Genomic DNA, 23851 nt, shown 5'->3' on the forward strand with positions numbered 1-23851 from the left:
TGGTAGAGAAGCTAATTCCTTACACTCCAATAATTTTAAAAGCTTGAGTCTTGGAAAATTGCTTGCCAAGGAAACCAATTTGGGACAAAAACATATTCTTAATACTTGTAAAGATATAAACATGTTTGTTGTATCTCCTAAGTTTTTTTGTGTCATCATCATGGAAACGCGTCAAAGAATTCATGCACCACAATTCAATAGCCCTAAGATTGGGTAATTTCCCAAGTGCTGGTGAAGAGGTAGGTCCCCGCAAAGCTCAGTTGGACCCGCAAGACACACCTTGAAAAGGTACGTCTGCGCAAAGACTAACTGGTCCCGCAGGACCCACCATGCTCAGAGAGATGAAGACCTTACACGCAGTAAGCCAGCTGTTCCCGCAGGAAAGCCTCCCTTGGTACAGTACCCTGCCTGTTCCCGCAGCTATGGGTACAAGCCAAGAAGGAAGGCTACCCGCACTAACGGTAAGGCTATATGCATAAGGCACTAACTCTTATACTTCAGCAATGTCACCTGAAGAAGGAATGAGCAATGCGGGAATATTCCCGCCCAAAAGAGCTAGTCCGTACGCTTCTGGAAGATCTTTTGTACTATACCTGCCAAGGTATGGACAAAATAGACAAGATCTGACCAAAGCAGCCCGTGAACCAATCACAGGGTGACAGCTCACCGACAATAGTACGAGGAGGAGCACGCTCTAGTACAAAATGTCACTATCAGTCGCTGCCTACCCACCAACTCCCATCGTGGCACGTACATAGCCCGTAGTTGGTGGAAAATGAATAGTATACAGCCAGCCATGTCACTATCAGCCGCTGCCTACCCACCAACTCCCATCGTAGCACGTACATAGCACATAGTTGGTGGAAAAGGAATATTATACAGCTGGCCGTACCTGCTTGGAAACCTACATTCGGCTATAAATACTCCAACACCTTGGAACGGTATCATCTTATCTTATCTTCTCTCTAGCTATTTCTCTCAATATACACTTAAATTCAGAGCAATCTAGTCTGATTCTCACGCCGGAGGGTGGTCACAAGGTGGAACCCCCCCTTCTCAGTGACGAGCTCACGGTGTCTGTTTTGCAGGTCAAGAAGAATAACCATCTTTGCCGGACCTAACCCTCGTGGGAAACATCTACTTAACCCTAAGATTATCCGTAATCTGCCGGGGTCACTTAGTGTTTCTTCAGCTGGAGTCTGCGCACAGTTGTTACAGTAACTAAGACGAATTTCAAACAAGTTGCTTAAATTGGCTATCCATCTTGGAGACATATTCGTTCCCATGTAATCACATATTTCCAGTACCTTGAGACACGGATTTGGTTCTAATCACTCAAGAACATTTTCATCATCGGCAAACCTTTCCCCTGTATGTCGACGCCTTGTCAAACTATCATTTTCCCATAATAACACTAAAACTGACAATTTATCTTTGCTTTTAAGATTAGCATTTTTAGCCTCACTTAAATCTTTAACGTTCTCTAGTCTTGATATTTTCAACTCCCTTTTAAGAAGATTTAGACTTTCCAATTCACCTATTTTGGCCCCATTCTCCTTACAAACAGGATACTTAGAAAGTCTTCGAAGACTAGTTAGTTCTTTGATTCCAACTGGAAAATACAAGAGTGATGGACAATAACTTGTGTCCAAAACTCTAAGCCTACTCAGGTATCTTAGTCCTTCACAGGGCCGTCTCGTGGGTAAGCTAAATGAGGCAATAGGTTTAGGCCTCCAGGTTTATAGAGCCTCCATCTTAAATAAGAGTTATGTATTATGATATTTTTGAAAGTAGAGTTTTTTTAGAATTAGTAACTCAATGATGAGTTACAAGCTAAGGATGATTGTTTCATATCCATCATCACGGTATATCATTCATATTCTGTAATTCTTGTATACTCTCTAGCGCTATACGCATAAATAAAAAAAAGGCCTCAACCGTTTAGTTAGTTTTAGGCCTCCGAAGATGTTGAGCCGGCCCTGGTCCTTCAGGTAACTTACACAGATTTCCACACCAAGTTAATATCAGAAAATGCAAGTTTTGGAGATACATAATTGATTCGGGTAAACTTTTATACTAGAATGTGATAAATTCAAGCATTTCAGATGTTTGAGTCTGCTAATTGATTCAGGCAATGTCCTTAAACCCGTGCAACACAAGTACAATACTCTTACATACATGTGGTTGAAAATATTGACCTTAATGATGTTAATAATAAGAATATTGACCTTAATGATGTTAACTTTCCTATATCTTGGGGTGAATTGAAATTCTTGGCATTGCGAGCTCAAATGAAGGGCCTCATTTGAGATTTTAGCATCCTTACCAGGCTCTACACCTATATAATCATCTCCCATCACATTTCATGCCATGTCATGTATCAAATCATGCATTATATATTTAACTGAATGTTCACTGACCTTAGAAAAGAAGGACCTCCAAAGCAAACAGTCAAAAACTTCTTCCCCAAGCACATACAAGTCCATTTCGGCTCTAGGTGGAATGAAACCATTAGACACCCATAACATAATCAGTTCATCCTTTTTTAGTTCATAGCCTTTAGGAAACATACAACAATAAGAAAAACAGCGCTTCAAATGTGGAACCAAGTTATCATAACATAACTTTAAAGCAGGCAAGACCTTACTTTCTTGCAAGTTCCATATGATGTTGTCTTTCACTTGTATCCAATCTCTTTTACTTCTTTTTGACCACATTAAGCTACCCAAAGTCTTCACTGCCAAAGGCAGTCCTTAGCATTTCTTAACTCTCTCTTTCCCAATTGGCTCTAGCTCTAGTTTACCTGCGTCACTCAACACTCTTCCTTGTGCAAACATATAAATGTACGGAGCCACATTCAAGCCTATGTACGTACACACATACAAACATACATACACATATACAAACATACGTACCTACACACATACATATGCACCTACACAACGCACCTACACATAAGAAATGGAGTGAAATTAGGGATTAATGGAGTTACACATTCACTTCTCGCACTTCTCACGGTAAAAAAACTTCTGAAATGATCCAATACCTATATATATATACATATATATAGGCCATTGTATTTATGTAGGAATGCAAGCTTTTCATAACCAATATTTTATGAGGGTCAAGTTATTCTATATAGGAGAACAAAAATAAGAAGGATGAGAAGGATTTGTAGCCACAAAAAAGTTAATAAAAAATCGTAACTTAAAATTTAATCAAAGAAACAAAAAAAAGAAAAAAACACATAAATGTTTACACCGGTCTTTCTCGTTCTCAAAAAAGCACACACACAATGGCGAGTGAAAAAGATCATTGTGTTATGTGTTTATTTTCGTCATTGATTGTGTCTTTTTTCCTTGGCATTGTGTCTTTGTTTCTTGATATTGTGTTATATTACTCAACATTGTGTTATATTTTGCGATCTATTGTGTCTTTTTTAGATATAATTGTGTCTTTTGTTCTTTTTTGACTGTTTTTGATCTCGACATTGTGTCTTTTCGTCGATTTTTAAGTTTTTATTTTTTTATTATTTTGTTTAAATATTTTTTGAACGGGAATGACGGGTGAAACATTTTATTTTTTAAATTTTTTTAGTTTAGTTATTTTATTTTGAGTTATGTTTTTTTTACTATTTTATTGAATTTATTTTTAAAATGTTTTTATGTGGTCACAAATCTTTCTTATACTTCTTATTTTTATCTCCATTTGTATTTTAACTTTACCCCTATGTTATGAACTCCAAAAAGAACTTGATGTTTTGTTACTATAATGAGAGAGAGAAAAAAGGGTGGAGTATGTGGTTAGAAAACAGTCTAATTAGTTACACTTAAAGCAATGTATATAAGTGATGAGCAGTGACAAAAAAAATAAATAAATGCTAAGGGGGTGTTTGGGATTCTTAATTTTATCTCCTCGTAACTTTTTAATAAGTTACAAAAGTGTAACTTATTAACTTTTCTCTCTAACACCAAAAACAATCTTAAATACCTTATTACTTTTTAATTAGTTAATAAGTTATAAGTAGGGTGAAATTAAGCAATCCCAAACACCCCTAAATATATACAATGGGCTGATTTGAACTTTTGATTAACTTCAAAACTTTTGATATAAACTTTGGGCTGATTTGACTTTAGGAATGTAAATGAGCAAGCCCGAGCTCAATTAGGCTCGAGCCCGGTTCCTTTTGACTTACTAGAACTCCAGCTCGGCTCATTTCTAGCTTTCTTCTTTCTAAAGCTCGAGCTCATGAGACGTTTTTAAAGCTCGGTCTCACCTCATTTATTGTTTATAAATTATTTTTATAAATTTAGAGAAGCCTTAAACTAGCCTAAGCCCGGCTCAGTGGTACCTTAAACGACCCCAAGCTCGGCTCGAGCTCGGCTTTGCGGTGTGAAATAAATATATCAAGTGCATAAAAGGAATAACTTAAAAATACACAAAGCTCGAGCCGAGGCTTGATAACTAAACGAGTTTTATTTGAGGTTTGGGCTTGGCTCGAGCTCGAAAAAGCTTGGCTTGTTTCGAGCATTTTATCGATCCGAGCTCGAGTAGTTTGTGAGCAACTCGTCTCATTTGCACCCATAGATTTTAGTTAGAAAATCTCTCAGCTGGGTCAAAATTACACCCAAACAAAAAGGCCATGATTATTCATACACCCCTTTTGGTTATTCACACACCTTTTAACACACATTTAAACCATATATACACCCTATAAAGGATGCATGAATAACACATCCCAACAAAAATAAAATCTATTTGAATCAGTTTTGACTCCATATAACAGACAAGAAACATAATAATAGTTAGATATGGTCGCTATAATTTTCAGTTTAGCCATTTGGCACTCTTTTTTAAAACTGCCCATTTCGAACTGAACTCATTCCAACTCGATAACACTGATGCTTTTCAAAACAACACATTTTGACATGAACCCGGTAAGACCCGTTACCAGATCATGTCGCCTGATATTGTGCAGGATGATATTTTAAGGCTTGTTAGTAATATTCACTTAATTCATATATATCATGATTAGTTTGATCTATTTCTTAACATGATTATGTCCTGTCAAGTTACCTGACACCTGACAGGACCTGATACCTGACAAGACCTAATCATGTTAAAAAAATAGATCAATATGTGATTTATTACCTAACAGAACCTATAATGATGTAACTTAGACTTTATGCTCACAAACTGTTGTTTATTAACCGAGTCAGGTAATAAATCACCATTTGTGAGCATAAAGTCTAAGTTACATCATCATACAAATCCATAAACAAGTTTAACATAAAGTCTAAATAACATCATCATTACATGATTAATCCATAATAACCAACATATTATAAATATACAACAATATTCAAATTAATGTCAGATACCATTACTTTATTCGAAAAAGAAAAACACTGATCAACACAACATCACCATCAGCCATATTAATCCTGAAATGAATATGAAAACAAACATAAGCAGATAAGCAAAGGAATGTAAAGGAACAAACAAAAATGAAGGCACATAAATGAATGAACATAAAGTATGAACATAAACGAACACACATAAATGAACGTTCACATACAAATGAGTCATGTGTTCATGTTTGTTTGCGTAATTAAATGATTAAAGATCGATACATTGAACATTAAAGAATTTCACAGTTGATGAGCGGTTCACTCGGTTCGTGTACAAGCTTAAATGCAATAATGCAACACGGCTGAAATTGAAAATATTAAGCGGTTCACATCACAATCTCCCTCCGTTACAAATCTCCAATCACACTTTGATATTTAAATAGTGACATTAAATCTAAAGCATCACAATTTGGATTTCATTACACGTCTGGGCACCTACATCATTCTATTTGATATATTTGGATATAACTTAAGAGAGTTAGAGAAGCCAATGTAATAATCTATTCCAATGGAGAAATGATATAAGAGCTTAGAAAATTAATAAAACCAAATAAGAAAACAGTAATATTAGAAAACAATAGATGATTCTCATAGAAGAAAAGTCGACAAAAATGTGAAATCTACACATCAATTAAGAATTAATTACCTTGTGTTTATTGCCAAGTTAAGTCACCAATCATCTTCATCTTCATAGCCATCTATGTGACGGACTAAAAGAAGGATTTAATGAGGCTTTGTTAGCTATATTAAAAAAAATCAAGTTTTCTAGCAAATGATGCATAATGAAACGTACAGAGATCAAAGTTACGTATACATGTCATTTGAAAATTAAAGTTGATAATAATACTCTGTAATTATTAAATGTGCATTTATATATCTTTCTAAAGTATTATATGGTAGCAAAAATAATTATATTTTCTTTAAAACTATCAAAGCAAAATAAAAAAAAATACTGAGATCAAAGCAACGTCTATTGGTTTTTCTTTCTGAATTCTTGGGTTTATCTGGGTGAGGAATCGATCGAATATGAATTATTTGTTGTGGGAGGATTGGCAAGGTTTAAGGTGTAAGTGTTGTGGTGTATGTTGTCGCGTGTTTTCTTTGGTTGCTAGGCTGTTGTTTATATTTTTAAGTGTTGATGGTTGTTAAAAAAATTTTAAAAAATGGGGAAAAAAACATGTCCATCGGTTTTTCCAAAAGCGATGCAAAACCAAGTACTATATCATTTGTTTGCAGTATTAATAAAATTCCACTGTTCTTTTGATAAACAACGTGAATATTTTGCAATAAAAAGTGTAGAAATTAAAAGGACAGAGAAAGAGATGCATTACCTTCATAAATTCGTTATTTGTAGCTTGGGAATGTGCGAAATTTTAGGCCAATCTTTACCAGACGACCTGTCGTACCTTTTACTCAGAAGTTGACAATTCTCATATATTGTAAGTTCCTTTAAATTCTTAAAAATCTGATCCGGAAGAGAAACCAATCTGGGACAATCTTCTATGCTTAATATTTGTAAAGAAATAAACCTGTTTGTTGTATCTCCTAACATTTCTGTGTCGTCATCATGGAAATACTCCAAAGACGCCATGATCCACAAATAAATAGCCCTAAGACTGGGTAATTTCCCAAGTGCTGGAGTACGCACGCAATACTTACAGTGACCAAGACTAATTTCAACTAAATTGCTTAAATTGGCTATCCATCTTGGAGACATATTCATTCCCATATAATCACGTATTTTCAATTTCTCGAGACACGGATTTGGTTCTAATCCCTCGAGAACATTTTCATTCTCTGGAAACATTTCCCTTTCACCTCTTGTGATTCCATACTTTGCCCAAAATAACCTTAAAACTGATAATTTATCTTTGGATTTAAGATTGGCACTCTTAGCCTCACTTAAATCTTTAACATACTTCAGTCGTGATATTTGCAACTCACCTTCAAGAAAATTTAGTCCCCCTAATTCACCTATTTTGGCCCCTTTCTTCTTATGAACAGGAAACACTAAAAGTCTTTGGAGACTAGTTAGTTCTTTGATTCCAGTTGGCAAATACGAAAGTGATGAACAATTAGACGTGTCCAAAATTTTAAGCCTGTTCAGGAATCTTAGTCCTTCAGGCAACTTACGCAGTTGTGTACACCAACTTAATATCAGAACTTGAAAGTTTTGGAGATATATAATTGATTCTGCTAAAACTTCTATAACAGAATGTGATAAGTTCAAGTATTTCAGATGTTTTGAGTCTACAAATTGATTTAGGCAATGTCCTTAAATAAATTCCAGGCAAGTACAACACTCTTAAATACACGTGGTTGGGAATTTTGCTGGATATAAACTCCTCTACCTTGTGGAATGCGCTTCTTACTCCGAATAAGAATATTATTGACCTTATCGATGTTAACTTTTTTATATCTTGGGGCGAAAACTGAAAAGCTTGCCATTGCGAGCTCAAATGAAGGGCCTCATTTGGGATTTTAGCAAAATTACCAGGCTCTACACCTATACAATAATCTCCCATCACATCGAGTGCCAAGTCATGTATCAAATCATGCATTATATATCTATCAGTCGAAAACTTCATCATCATCATCATCATCGTACTCAGTATATCCCACCAATAGCAAAGCTATAGTAGGGTCTGAGGAGGGTAAGATGTAGACAGCCTTACCTCTACCCCATAAGGATAGAGAGGCTGCTTCCGGTGAGACCCCCGGCTCGATCAGTCGAAAACTTGTTGACCTTAAATATGAAGAAGGACCTCCAAAGCAAATAATTAAAAACTTCTTCCCCAAGCACATGCAAGTCCATTTCTTCTCTAGGTGGAATGAACCCGTTAGACACCCATAACAGTATCAGTTCATCCTTCTCTAGTTCATAGCCTTTAGGAAACATACAGCAATAAGAAAAACAGCGCTTCAGATGTGGAACTAAGTTATCATAGCTTAACTTCAAAGCAGGCAAGACCTTACTTTCTTGCAAGTTCCATATGATGTTGTCTTTCACTTGTACCCAATCTCTTTTACTTCTTTTCGACCACATTAAGCTACCTAAAGTCCTCACTGCCAAAGGCAGTCCTTTGCATTTCTTAACTATCTCTTTTCCAATAGGCTCTAGCTCTAGCTTACCTGCGTCACCCCACACTCTTCCTTGTGCAAACGCATGCTTTTCGAATAATAACCATGAATGCTCTTCAGATAAACACCCCACTTCATGTTGTAACTCAGCATCCTTAGCCATCATCTGACTAGTCGTACTAGATCGTGTTGTTGTCACGACAGTACTTCCTTTTGCCCCACAACTTAATGTTTCCCTTAACTCCTCCCAATCGGCCTTTCCACTCTCTTCAACCCAAACGTCATCTAGTACAATAAAGAATTTCTTTCCTCTTAACTTGCTTTGAAGGGACTCTTGCAACTTATCTAGTAGTGTAAGCTGGTTAGTGGTTACACATACTGTTATCTATGGACTCAATGATTCCTTTCATTCTCTCTTTAACTTGAAATTTTTGGGAGACATAAATCCAACATTTTACTTCAAAATACTTATCCACCCTTTTATGGTTATAGACTAACTGAACTAGAGTAGTCTTTCCCACGCCTCCCATACCCCATATACCGTACACTCGCAACTCATTGTCGTCATATTTTTCTATTTCTTTGTTGCATATATTTTCAATTACGATCTTTACCTCTTCGTCTCTTCCGAAGATAGGTAAAGACCCATGTATAAGGGAACTCATTTCCCTGTCTGGCATTTGATCTTCAACTCCGTCATCTACATCACTTATAACATCTGAAGGAGTCAAACTTAATTCAGATCTCCTGGATGCAATGTCAGCCAGTTTGTTTCTCATGGCTTTAACTTTGTGAGCAGCCCTAACATGGAGCATAAGTTGATTATGAGTAGAGGAGAAGAATGCTCTTACCATGTATTTAATGCCTCGTTTTTTGTGTAGACGTTGTAGCAAAGTTTCATTGAGATCTCGTCCAACACATTTTCTACCTCCAAGGATGCGGATCTAAGACTCTTAAGCCATAACTCCACTGCTCTTTCCGTGGAGTGTTTCTCTTCTGCATCGTCAAGAACAGCTTGGATATTGATGAAATGTTCCTTGAGACTCAAAATGTCGTTTTTGAATTCCCAAAGTAAACCAAACTCTTTGATAACTTCAGTAGTCAGTCTCCCTAACACATCCTTCACAAGAGCCGAAACAGCCGCATCACCCATGATTAATATTTCAAAATCTTAGATTAATCAAAAGTATGTGTATGCCACTGAAAGACAGGTCATAATTCAAGAAGTATATGTTTCAAATTCTAAGGAGACAAGTAAAGAATATTTAAAGGCTATTCAACAGTTGTTGCAAAACCAAAGCAAGAAAGTAAAGAATAAATATATACATGTCTCTATTCACAATTTAGTGTAGAATTCCTTATATTTTACTGATCCAAAAACGAAAACAATTTCTTTTTTGTTTATATATATTTTAGTAGTGTCATGCTAGGTATATTGGTTTTAAATAATCTCAACTCATCACATTTTGGTTACTGTCGATATCAACTAACAAAATGGCTGGCAATAGCCGTCCTACCTTTTAACATGTTTGTTTATAACGAACCACGACTAATGGAAGTGTAACTCTGTTAGCCTCCGGCCGCCGAAAAACTCCTTTCTCGCTAGAATATTCACCCAGACGCCACCACCCGCTGACCACCACCCTTTGAACACCATCGTCGTCGACCGACAACCACCACCGCCACTTGAACACCATCATTGACCAACACTACCTGAACACCACCACTAACGTTTTTCCAGCGATCAGCACCTAGGGTTCTGACGACTTTCATAATTGGGGTTTTTAATAAAAAAAAATGTTCCTAAAGGTCCGATCTAAGGTTTCATAGAGCTTTGTGGCGAAAATGTTGAATTTTTCGGCGAAAAAGAGGTTTTCCGGGCAAAAACGTTTTTCCGGTAACCGGAGACTAACAGAGTTACGCTTCCGTTAGTCTAGGATCGTTGGAAGCGAACATCCTAAAAAGGTTTGACTGTCACTAGTCATTTCATTAATTGGGATCAACAACGACCAAAATATGATAATTATCATTATTTAAAACCAATATATCTTAACATAAACAATAAACAACACTAAATGAAGATTATTAACGAAGCATAAAAATGAATTTTGCCTTCCACCACATAATTAATCTTTTTGAAAGGTTTAGCACCATTTAGTGGTAAACTTTAAGATACGTTCAATTTTATTATATCCAGTGAACAAATTGTGGTAACTATGATTAGTCGGTAGGGTCATAAAAATGTGGGAACTATGATTAACGGGAAGGTTGGATGAAAATTTATCTTAAACATACACACACATACATATGTCATATATATAATTAAAATATGATATTAATATTTTTTTACCACTCGTTTAACTAACCGAACCATATTATATGTTTAAGATAAATTTTCATCTAACCTTCCCGTTAAAATATACGTATATATATTATAGTTATTTTGTTTATCGAAAATCAAGCATATTTACAATAATAATAATAATAATAATAATAGACATAATAATAATGAGTTAAATTAATATGTTTACTTAAAACCCAATCAAATCCTAAAATTCGTCATATTATTATTTCATTTATAATTAATTATGTTAGCATTTACAACTAGGAACTCTTGTCGACGCATCCCGAGAAGCCCGATCGCATTTAACTTAATTTCTATCGCTGTCTCATCTTCACTTACCATACTCTATAAGGTGAGAAGTCATTCCTCACTTTTTACTATTTTTACCTGTTTTGAGGACTTTTGCGTACCTAAACTCTACTTTTATATTGCATATTATTCTCAATCGCGAACTGTATTTAATGTATGTGTGAAATTGAATGACTAATGGTTACTTTTCTACTTGCTCATTGTTTATTTATCGCATTTGGAGAGATCCATCATGATCTCATTATAGTATGATCATACGACCCTAGAAGTAGACAAAACCCGATTCACTAGGCAATGGTTAACGGACACCAACTATTTGCTCATGATTTAATTGTTTATACTCACAATAACAGTTTTGCATTTTTATATATTTATTGTATCAAAAACTGATGCCTTTCTCACTCAACCTTGTGTTGACAAATATATTTTATTTTATACGCATTTACAGATTATCATTTGATTTGAACCTAAGGTGAAGAACACTTACAGATGCCTTTAAGATTAAAATTAATAACAAGACTGTATATGCTTTTGTTTTGGATTATATTGTAATTTCTTTAAACTTGATGTTGTTGGATGATATTTGGTTATTTATTATAATTAATTAGATATTATCACATTTTAAATTGCATGATAGTACCTTGTGAGCTGTGAATCCACGATCACGCCCCCACATTTTCGTCGTAGATGGGGAGTGACACAAAATATGGTTAAACGCGAACTAGTGTTTACAACAAAATAATGTCTTCCTCTTCTAACATTAGAGAATGCTTATATTCATGTGACACTTTCAAAACCCCCTCTTTTGTGTTTTTCCACTCATTCTATCAACTTGAAAAAACATAATAAGACGATGATATTCTTTATAACACATACCCGGTTTCTATTATCTCTCCTAAAACATATTCTTTAGCGAAACCATAATCCCCTTTCCTTACCTATCTATTCGATCTATGTATTTGTTTATCGATTTCTCACATTGAACAAAGTTGATTATGTATATATTTTTCACACACAGACACTAGGGGTGTTCAAAACTATCTGAATCCGAATCCGTATCCGAATTATCCGACTATCCGTATCCGAACTATCCGAATATTTGGATATCCGAAAATTCGGATATCCGAATCCCGGATATCCGAAAATTCGGATTCGAATTCGGATAGTAGTTTTCAGATTTTTCGGATATCCGAATTATCCGGTATTTTAATTTTAATATTTTTTAATTTTATTTTATATTATACATAATATCTAAACCTAGATCTACACACATACACATACTGTATCGCCTCTTCTTTTTCACAAGCAGGCAAGCTACAGCACCTGCACGGCTGCACCCCCATATCATTAACCTCACATACACATCCTTGAGGTTCTTTCTTAAACTGAAAACCTTCTTGTTGTTGATTTGTATCATATCATTAACCTCACAAAGAAGCCGATGTGAAACATATTGTTTTGATCGGAAAATCGAAGCCGGTTAAGGAGGCGGAGAGGTGTGTTCAAGCGACGGTGGTTATTTTGTGGTGGTTGCAGGTGTAAGTTCCCCGTCGCAGTATCACCACCACCGTCCGTCCCACCCGCACGGCAGCACCAGCACCACAGTCGCAGGTGTAAAACAAGATTTTTTTTATTATTTCTTTTTTCGGATATTCAGATATCCGAAGTTTCGGATTCGGATAGTGATTTTCACTATCCGAAAGTTTCGGATATCCGGTTTTGAACAGCCCTAACACACACACACACACATATATATATATGTTTAAGTTTAAGAGAGAAGTCATTTTATTGCAAAAAAGTGCAAGAAATCAATCCAACTAATCAGATTTTTTCTTTTTCTTTTTTCATTTAATTAAATGTATGAGTATAATTGGAAATGTTGTAATTTTTATACATGGTAACTATTAATGTTATTAAAAGTTTCAACTTTATTTTCTTATTAATTTATCTATTTGCTATCTAAGTAACAAATAAAATAATTAACATTTTGGTTTCATGCGTACATAATTTGTATCAGATTGGTTTACCTTTTCTTTCCGTTTTAATATAAATTTATTTTTAGTTAAATAAAAAAATAAAAATGATTTAAAATTTTATATACAATATTTAAAATTAAAAATGGTTGATATAATTATGATCATATATCAATATCAACTTTTTTTTTTCTCAAAATACGAAACACATTGTTGTACATTCATTTTGTAAGTGTTTTATTGAATCATAAGATTATAATAATGATTAAAATTGGCATCCGTTTATACACGTTTGTGAAGAATCTTTTTTTTAATATAATTTTATGATTAAACCACCAAGTACTAAATATAAATATGAGTTCACAATTACAAGATTGACAAAATGTAATAACTACAAATAACTGACGTAAAAACATTCACCTATATTTAACAGAAAACAACCTACACATGAAATCAACCATTAAAATAACATATCAGTACACAACCAACATATACCTACACAATTTTTTAACAGCCTACACAATATATATGTATTTAGAGAACGAGATTAACATATACACATACAAACTTTTAAAAACCTACACAACGATTATGTATTTGGTGAACTATATTATAATACTAGGTTAGTTACCCGTGTAGTACACGGGTTAGAATAAATAAATTTATTTAAATATTAACACAATGTAAAATACAAAAAAAATATGTTCAACAAATATAAAGATATATTATATGATAGAATAAATTAAACACTACATAATATGGAAATAAAAAGTTGTTAAACAATTCATATATCTCAAAATATTTCTTTGTACACAGTATTTGTAGTTTTATTTGTAACTTTGCATTTTGTATCAAAACTTTGTAGTTTCACATTGATTCTGTTTTTAACTCTAGATAATGCAACGCATAACTAACAATAAGCTAAAATAAATTGTCTAAAAAACAAACTAACTATCTATAATGCTTGAACTTAGCTTTTATTAATTTTCATTGCAAAATAAAAATAAAGTGAAAATTTCATTCTTTGAAATAATTATTTTATCTTAAGGTGTAAGATTTTTTTTTTCTTAAAGAATAAAAGTATGTGTTCCAATATTAATTCTGGATATGATTTCAGCTTCTATAGCACGGTTATCATGTTGTATTTTCATACGTAGTTTAGTTTCATTGGATAGACCAATTTTCTAGTTAATGTTTTAAGCAACATTAATTCAACATCAGCTTTTAGAATTAACATATGACATGACTACCTTAGATTTTGAGGCCATTTAAAACATCAGGAAACTAATACTTTCTTGTAACTTATCATTTTACGTTTGATAGATACCATTGGAAAAATGGTAATATTTTCCATCTTCTGGAAACATGGATAACTAATGTTTGCTAATTTCTTGAACAACCTCATTTTTGGTGTAAGTACAACTCGTTTATTAAAGAAATCTATATTTTTGAAATCTTCAATAATAGAAGGATATACAAAGTTAATTTGTCATCTGATTAACAGGGTGCTAATTTTTAACATTTGTATTCCAAAGATAAGAAGTTGTCTTATCCACCTGAAAATCAAAACATGTAGTTTAGTGTTTATATTTTTGTGAATTTTTAAGATGATAAACTTAATATAAATGATGAGTTGATTAAATATCAATTAAAAAACAAGTTGTAAATGATTACTTTTTAAACCAACTCGTGACCGAAACTCAGTCTAATCATAAACTGTTTTGATTTGAAACATGTTTGATACTTTAACCAGTTAAAGAAAACCACTCGTTTAAATTAACATAAACACTGAGAATACATCAATGGTGAATTTGTCTTTTAAGAGTTTGACTAAAAAAACTTGTAATTTAGTAAACAATCATATATATTTAATAAGTTCAAGTTTTTTAAAATTTTAAATTTAAGTTAATCTTGCCTCTTTATCCAATAATATCATGTATTATAAAACCTTAATATTAATTACCTAATATATAATAATAGATTTAAAACCTTAATTTTTGAAATCACTATTCAAAATCAACGTGAAAATTAGTTACTTGTAAAACCCTAATATTAATAATAATACAATATATTTATATAAAACAACATATTTATACTAGTATTTAAATTAATTATTAAAAGAGAAATGCATTTAATATGAGAGAGAAATGAAGGAAAATTTTGTAAGAAACCCTTTGGTGATGACATGTGGCATATGAAAACTTTATTTATTATATAGTATAGATACATACATAAAGTTTTAGCAGCCTACACAACTAAAATTTTCTCTACATATTTTGGTTGTTAAATCCAGTTGTAGTTATTAGTTTTTTTTTTCTATTTATTCTTTGTAATAACTATGTAGTATGTTAAAATAAAAATATGTGTATGGCAGGTGGTTGTGTAGCAAAAGTTATTTCTTCCGTGTATGTTAGCCAATTATAATATATATACATTTGTATTGTGTCAGAGATTCCTTTGATAGTTTTGTTAACAGTCACATCACATGTCTTTAATCCTACATAAATTATGAATTTGCCCGCACACATATTTACCAATTAAGTGTAGGATTTTATCCGGTTCGTGTAGGATAATATTCATATATAACAAAACCCCTACACTATATGTGTAGCATTATTTACCAATTTTGTAAGGCTAGTTCTTTTGTTTATTCATGTTTTTGCCTAATGTAGCAGCTTTACATCATTTTTTTTAGTAAAATAAAAATGCACTTTTTTTCTTATAGAATTATTTTTCCCATAACTTTTCTTTATTTGTTTGGTGCTCGGTAGGAATTTGGCAAATATTTGAATGTCGAACAATGTGCATTTAATAATGTCAATGCTAAAATTTAAAACTAGGGTATAGCCCGTGTTACACACGGGTGAAAAAACATGTCAACAAACATAATAAATTTAAACAACAAATTCAAGCAACACAAAACTTATTCAACTTTCGGACCAAAATGTTAACCATTTACAATGTCTAGATATTAAAAGTTTAAAGTTATAATGAGTTAGTGTACACCAAACTACCAAAAAAAATCAATAGCTAATCTGTAGCAAAATGGGTGTTTAATGCGAAAAAAGTCTATTTTAACGAAAAACAAAAATCAAATTAGACATATTCTCAATTTTGACTCAACCTATGAGTTTGAATATTCAATATTGAACCAAGCTATGAGTTATCATTTTCCCGATTCTAAACCAGTTATGCCCCCATTGTACATTTTTGGTCTTCATGATTCCTCATTTAACTCTTTTTCCCCCTGTTGTTCCTTCATAATTCCTTCTGATGCAAAGCAAAATAGTGGACTGCAGGTAAAATAAAAACACACATCATGTAATTTTGTATAACTTCCATGAGTGTAATGGACTAATGGCCTTACTAAAATATGTGTTAGTATTAGCAAGCCCAACATCCTTTATTAACTCTTATCTAGACATTAGTGTGACTTCCCAGTACCTATTCATGATGTTGACAAACCAGACTTTGTTCATACATACCTGGACCAAAATAAAGTTAACCCGTATGATTTGTACCTATGTCCAGTTCAACATCTTGACACTAACCATCACCATACCAGTTTTGAGCCAATTCTACATGTTAAATACCCCGGATCCTGATAAATGAGAAACTTGCATGGCTAAAAATGATCACATCATCTCCTAACTGCATAGTTCTTGTTTTGAACCTGTTACTATCTGAAAAAAGAAATATTATACAGAAAACAATGAATGGAAGCTTAATTAGTACAACATAATAATTAATAATTAGTAAATGAAACATATAAAATAATGATCAACATATATGTCTGATAGTACCTCGAGTCTCCGAGCAAGTTCTTTTGTATGCATAATGTTAGCGAGCTATGAGATTGCATAAACATGTGTTGCATCGTACCGACTAAATCCACGCACTGATATGCAGAATAAGCGATATGAACCATTAAAAAATAATTATATTATTTAATCTTCATTTTCATTTTACCTTCAAACAGTTCACAACATTGCACATGCATTTAACCCAAAAAGATTTAAAAATATGACAGTTTCAACTGCTTTAAAATCTTTAATTTCAACTAAATTCGTCAAGAAAAATTATGAAAACCCAAAGCCCAAAAACAAACACAAATAGAGAGAGAAAATAAATTACAAAAATCAGAAGTAAAAGAATTACCAAGGTCCTATTGGGGCGTTAGGCCAAGCAATGCAAGTGAATGTGGCTGTGTAATAGGACCTGTAAGTAAAAGAGCATATGCATTACTTGCTGCTTCAATGATTAAAACCACAATGAACAAAAATGATAATATAAAAACTATTTATTATGCCATTTTATACACCAAATCCAACTCTTTAATGATAAGGAGACACCACTATTAAATTGCAAGGCATTATGGTAAATGTGTGTATTCTGAGCCCTATAAGAGCAATAGAACCCAAATCAACCAAGTTTCAAGTAAATAGGTTGGGATTACCTTATTTCCACTAATAACATGCTTAGACGATTATTGAAGATTTAATCATTTAGATTTAACTTAAATTTGGTAGTTTAAAACTTAAAATTGAAAAACGTTTGAGAAATAATAAGTTTTGACCGTGTTAATGTTAGAAGTTATGGTCTTATTAAATGTTTTATAATTAATTTATAAAACTTCAAATTTAAGTTAAATTTGGAAGTTTTAAAATTTTAAAATGAAAACCGTTGACAAAAATAAACAGCGTAATAAATGTTAACACAATCAATTACTTGATCACCGTGTAACTGTAAACATGGTATGCATGTAAATATAGAAAGATAATAAAACATATTAAAACACGTATGTTGACTATTGAAAATGGTGATATAGGGTGTATATGGAAAATCAGATTTGGAATTGATCATAAAAGGTTTTTTTTTTAATAAAATCATTAAACCATTATATTATTCAATATCCACACCTATGTTGACATTTGAAAACACATTAACATACTTAAAGTGATTAAACTAATGTTTTAATTTCGTTAATGAATTGATGTTTAGTTAATTAGTCATTTAAGCAAACAAAAGAATAAAATTTAGCAACAATTTTCAACATAATAGTAATAATAATTATAAGAAATAATTATATAAAAAAAGTATATGTGTGATACATACCATATCGACGAAGAGGAAGATTGAAACGAAGAGATCTTATGGAACAAAGAGACAAATTTGACCATTATGGAGGTGGAATCAACAAAAACTTATGATAAGAAGTAGGGGTGTGCATGGGTCGGTTTGGGCGGTTTTGAGCCACACCCATAACCGTAACCGATACGTCGGTTAATGGATAACCATAACCATAACCGACCCGTAATGGCGGTTTTGGTTAATCGGTTTTGTAGGTTATAGTGAGTCGGTTATGGGTCAGTTAACCGTAACCAAAACAATGTAACTGGGCCACAAAATTTGTTACCAATTATTACAAAATCTAAGAAAGTATGTAATCCATGATATTAATACCAAATATTCAAAAAATAATGACATTATATAATTCAACAATGATATTCAACTTAATTTGATAACAAATGATGAACCAAAAACATCAAAATGATATAATCCAACAACATGTTTGGTGAAAGTTAATCCCAATCATACTAAACATATTGTTGGTTAAATAGATGGTGCGGTTCGGTTATGGCGATTTTGGAATTATCTTTAACCAAAACCGACCCGTATTTAGCGGTTTTTAAAAATACATCAAACCGATCCACCGGTTATGTCGGTTATCGGTTAAAATCGGTTCGGATATGTCGGTTATGATTCGGTTTAACGATTATGGCGGTTAAGTTGCTCACCCCTAATAAGAAGTATGATTTATATTGACAAGTAGCAATCTTCCTCCACTGAATTAGCAACATAATCCAGTTTCATCTTCCAGATCTAATCACAATTTCAAACTTGCATCCCTGGCAATACAGCTGCAATACAGCTGAGAAAATCACACCCTACACAAACACACAACAACAATTCAATAAATTCACAATAACAATAAGAATAACAATAAAAATAACAATAACAAACATGAGCTAAATATTATATGACAAGAAGTTGTGTGCCTCTAATTATAAATTAAAAACCAACCAAGATAACCTAAAATCAAATTAAAAAGCTTAAATTACACAAGTAATTTTGAAAGAATCAACACATCCAATTAGTAAAATGACCTTATATATAGAACTTAATTAATATGACAAAAAGAGATATTAACCAAACCTCCAGTACTACCAAATAACAGATTCTCATAAACAAAAAACCATCCCTCGTAAACTATGTTGTTGGAAGTGACTGTTAATCGATTATAAGAATGGTGGTCAATACAAACAAGTTAGAACATACCTTATGAAATTGGACGAAGAAGACTCTTGAGATGTTGAATCTTGATGGTTGCACAATTGATTGAGAATGAGAACGATTTTAGTTTAGATTTATTAAAAGGGGCTATAAAAGGGATAAATCGATTAAACCATATATACAAAATCACACTTTAAAACATAAATCGATTAAGAGGAATCAAACCTCAACTTGATTAAAAACATAGCGATGAATCATGCTTTGCGTTGGGAAGATGATGGATTTTCAGAGAATATGCTTAGACCGGCGATTAGGGTTTCTAAATGATGGCAGCGAAGCTTTGTGAATTTACTGTGGACGTTCGTTGTTGGATCTGAGCGGCGGAATTAGGGTTAGAGAGAAAATTGAGCGGTGGAATTGGTTGTGGTTATGAAAAATAGACAGGGTGTTGTTTTTTTGGGTGTTTGATGAACAGGACACTTGGCAGCTTTAGAAACACTCTTAAAATGGAAATACCTGGTAGAATGTCATGTAGAGGAATTATATTGATTTAATATATTAGTAAGATATTATGAAATGTTTTACATTAATTTGGGAATCCAGTTAAGAGATGAACATTTCATATTTTAACTATTAAACAATAAATACTAAACTATCATTTTGATTTAAAATCAATTAAATACAAGACATAAATTTTACAATTTTGTCATTTTAATTAAGGCCGTAGATCAAACACAATCAAGGGTTAAGATTAATTTCTCGCACTTCTTGCACTAATATCACTTCTCTCTTGAACTATATATATATATATATATAGTTCAAGAGAGAAATAATATTACTGCGAGAAATGCGAAAAATGAATATGAGCCACTAATTTTATTTTATGTTTTAAAATCTTAAAGATAAATGAAAAAGATGTAAATGTAATAATAAATGCACCATCTCTCTTCAATTAATACAACTAATATAATCATAATAAATCTCTCTTTAATTAATATATCTGTCTAATTTAACTATAATAATTAGAAAGATAAAAACACTAATTTAGTTTTATAATTTATTTGCATCCTCTTCATTATATTCAACAAAAATACAATTTATTCATATAATAATAGTTCTTTATATTAAAAAAACAATTTCTTTCCACTCAATTTATTATCATATATCAACGTGTAATTTTTAACAATAGATATCAAAACATAATATATTTTTTTAATTTATATATCTAGAAAAACTATTGTCATAAATAATAATAAAAAAATGTCATACAAATGTGTCCATTAAATATAAACAATAAATATACAACCTACACAAAATTATATAACCTACACTTGTTTTTAGCAATAAAAACGTACAATATACAAAAAAAACATACAACTTACATACTTAATTCGACATCAACAATTATATAAACTACAAAAAGATACACATATCCTACACGTGTGTAGGTTATATGTTTTCTTATTCTTATAACAAGTGTGAGTTATATGTTTTTGTGTAGGTTGTATATTTTACATTTAATACAAACATGTGTAAGATTGTTTTTTTTTTTGTATTATTCATCACAATGTAACTACGTGTTGATTGATATTGATAAGTTGAGTTGAAAGAAATTGGTTTTAAATAGAAAGAAATTTTAGTGTATGAATAAATTGTATTTGTGTAGGATAAAATTTCTGTGTGTAGGTTAAATGTTTTTCGTGTGTAGGTTATATGTTTTCGTGTGCGTGTGTATTTTATTGATGATGAATTTTATGTGTAGGTTATATGTTTTCTTATTCTTAGAACAAGTGTAGGCTATATTTTTTGTGTAGGTTGTATCTTTTTTTGTTGATATTTAATGCAAACACGTGTAAAATAGTTTTTTGTATTATTTATCACAATGTAACTACGTGTTGATTGATATTAATATATTGAGTTGGAATAAATTAATTGGTTTTGGACAGAAAGAATTTTTAACGTATGAATAAATTGTACTTGTGTATGATAAAATTTCAAGAGACAAAAAATAAGTTATATAAATAAATTCTTACTATTTTTCAATTATAGTAATTTGATTAGTTATATTAACTAGAATAGATAACTATTGTGGTTTATTAGTTATATTACTTGAAGAGAAATAATGCATTTATAGTTTCTTGATTTATCTTTAAACTTTTAAAACATAAAATAAAACTAGTGGCTCATATTCATTTCTCGCATTTCTCGCAGTAATATCATTTCTCTCTTGAACCACCCCCTGTATATATATATATATGGAAAAGCTAACGTACAAATGAAATTAGCGTGCTAATTGTGATAATCAAGTAGAGTAATTATGCAATTACTCTATGATTTAGTTACATAAATACTCTACTTTTATATATAAAAACTCTACTTGATTCTTACAATTAGCACGTTAATTTCATTTGTATTTGATCCAAACTCTCTCTCTTTCTATATATATATACACACACACACACGAAAACATAAAAATCCTACGTGTCGCGATGTGGTCGCTCCCCCTTTTTTTGGAATCACCAGATTTGCTTGATTTTTAAATGGAGGCTTCTCATGCATTTGACCCGAATTCACGGGTATGAGTCTTACCAAACCCAGATTTTCCTTAAACGGGTTATAACATCTCATTAAATTAAAAATTATTCTCAACAAATTATTGATGTGAAAATCCTATAAAATAGGATATATAAAAATATTATATGACTTTTTTTTAAAAAAAGATATTATTTATAATTAAAGAATAATTTTATAGTAAAAAAAATAAGCGGGTCCTAGGTCTCACAAAACCCAGATAACTTTTAAACCGAATTATAAAATATTAGTTATGTGTGAAACCCTTTTATTATCAAACTTTAAGTATATAAATAATTAAGAAACAATCTTAGTTATTTCCTTACAATAAATAAAATTAAACTCCAAAAAAGTATATAAATATTAAAAAAAGATAAATGAATAATGTAAAACAGCCCCCGTAATACGGGGGATAAAAACTACTATATATATAAACGAAACCATAAAAATCCTACGTGTCGCGATGTGGTCGCTCCCCATTTTTTAGAGTCATCAGATTTGCTTGATTTTTATATGGAGGATTCCCATGCATTTGACCCGAATTCATGGGTATGAGTCTCACCAAACCCAGATACTTCTTAAACGGGTTATAAAATCTCATTAAATTAAAAACTAATTTCACCAAATATTTGATATAAAAATCATATAAAGTAGGGATATACTAAAAATTAATATCTGATTTATTTTAAAAAAAGATATATATTTTTAATTAAAAAGCCAATTTTATAGTAAAAAAAATAAACGGGTCTTGGGTCTCATCAAACACATATAGCTTTTAAACCAGGTTATAAAATCTCATATATTTGTGAAACAATTTATCATCAAACCATAAGTATATTATTAACCTTCATACAATAAAAAAATAAAAATTCAAAAAATAAATAAAATATTAAAAACAACTAATATAAAAAACCCCGTAATACGGAAGAGAAAAACTAGTATATATATATATATATTCTAGATCATCCAATATATAACATAAACTATAAAGTTAGTTATATATACTATAGCGTACTAGAATACAAAAATAACATATTATGTAATGCTCGATAGCTTTCATGCACCTGATGTTGCATTATCGTTGTGTAGAAGATCTTACATATTGGAACTAAGCCCGATAAAAACGACCAGGTAAAGACCTTGTTTTTTCAAAAGATAAGAGTTCAAGTCTATTATGAGTTTAGTTAGAGCATTCACATTCAATCCCCTATATTCAAATTTAAATCTACATTAAAACACATTACATTTTCTTTCTCATTCACCCACAACCACTTTCAAAATATATCTAATTAATATAAAATAACAATAGTTTGATTTTGAAAATAAACAAGCAACTTTTGTCCGTTGGTTAACTGTAACTTGTTTAGGTTAAATAGTAGATGGCACTAGTGTTCGAACCCCATTTTGTAAACTATTTTATTTTTCTTTTTGGATATAGCTTAAGAGAGAAACAGCTAGGTGGCACATGAATCCAAACAAGTAATCAATATTTTCATTTTTTTTCACAATAAAGATAAACTCAATACCTTTTATTTCAATGACTTCAACTATTTTTTATTTTTTTAAACAAAATTTAATCCAACAACTTAAGTGTATATTGTCGTTTCCAAAGGGAAAATCCCTTCAAGATAAAGATCACATATGGACATTAGAATTGTAAATGTCCATGTTGAAAGTGTCCAAATGTGTTTGGTGTTGTTCTCAAGATGATTTTCATTATCTTGCAATCAACTTGCTTTCATGTTGTATTTTAACACATTCGCGTTTTGATTGTTTCTTTTCAAAACAAATCTAACTTTGTCATCTACTAACTTACGTTATAAAATATATTGTCTAAAGAAAAATGAAAATATTTGATATTTTTTCAA

At 31.6% G+C, this 23851-nt stretch overlaps 2 pseudogenes; both read right to left on the minus strand.

Moving 5' to 3' along the window:
• Positions 1-1331: 1331 nt before the first annotated feature.
• On the minus strand, positions 1332-2909 carry LOC143533794 (disease resistance protein RGA2-like; annotated as a pseudogene).
• Positions 2910-6900: 3991 nt separating this feature from the next.
• LOC143533818 (disease resistance protein RGA2-like) lies at positions 6901-9898 on the minus strand (annotated as a pseudogene).
• Between the last annotated feature and the right edge of the window lie 13953 nt (positions 9899-23851).

This window comes from Bidens hawaiensis, unplaced genomic scaffold (assembly GCF_021521415.1).
Source record: "Bidens hawaiensis isolate Kalapana, Puna unplaced genomic scaffold, B.hawaiensis_p1.1 tig00009917_1, whole genome shotgun sequence".
Taxonomy (NCBI): domain Eukaryota; kingdom Viridiplantae; phylum Streptophyta; class Magnoliopsida; order Asterales; family Asteraceae; genus Bidens; species Bidens hawaiensis.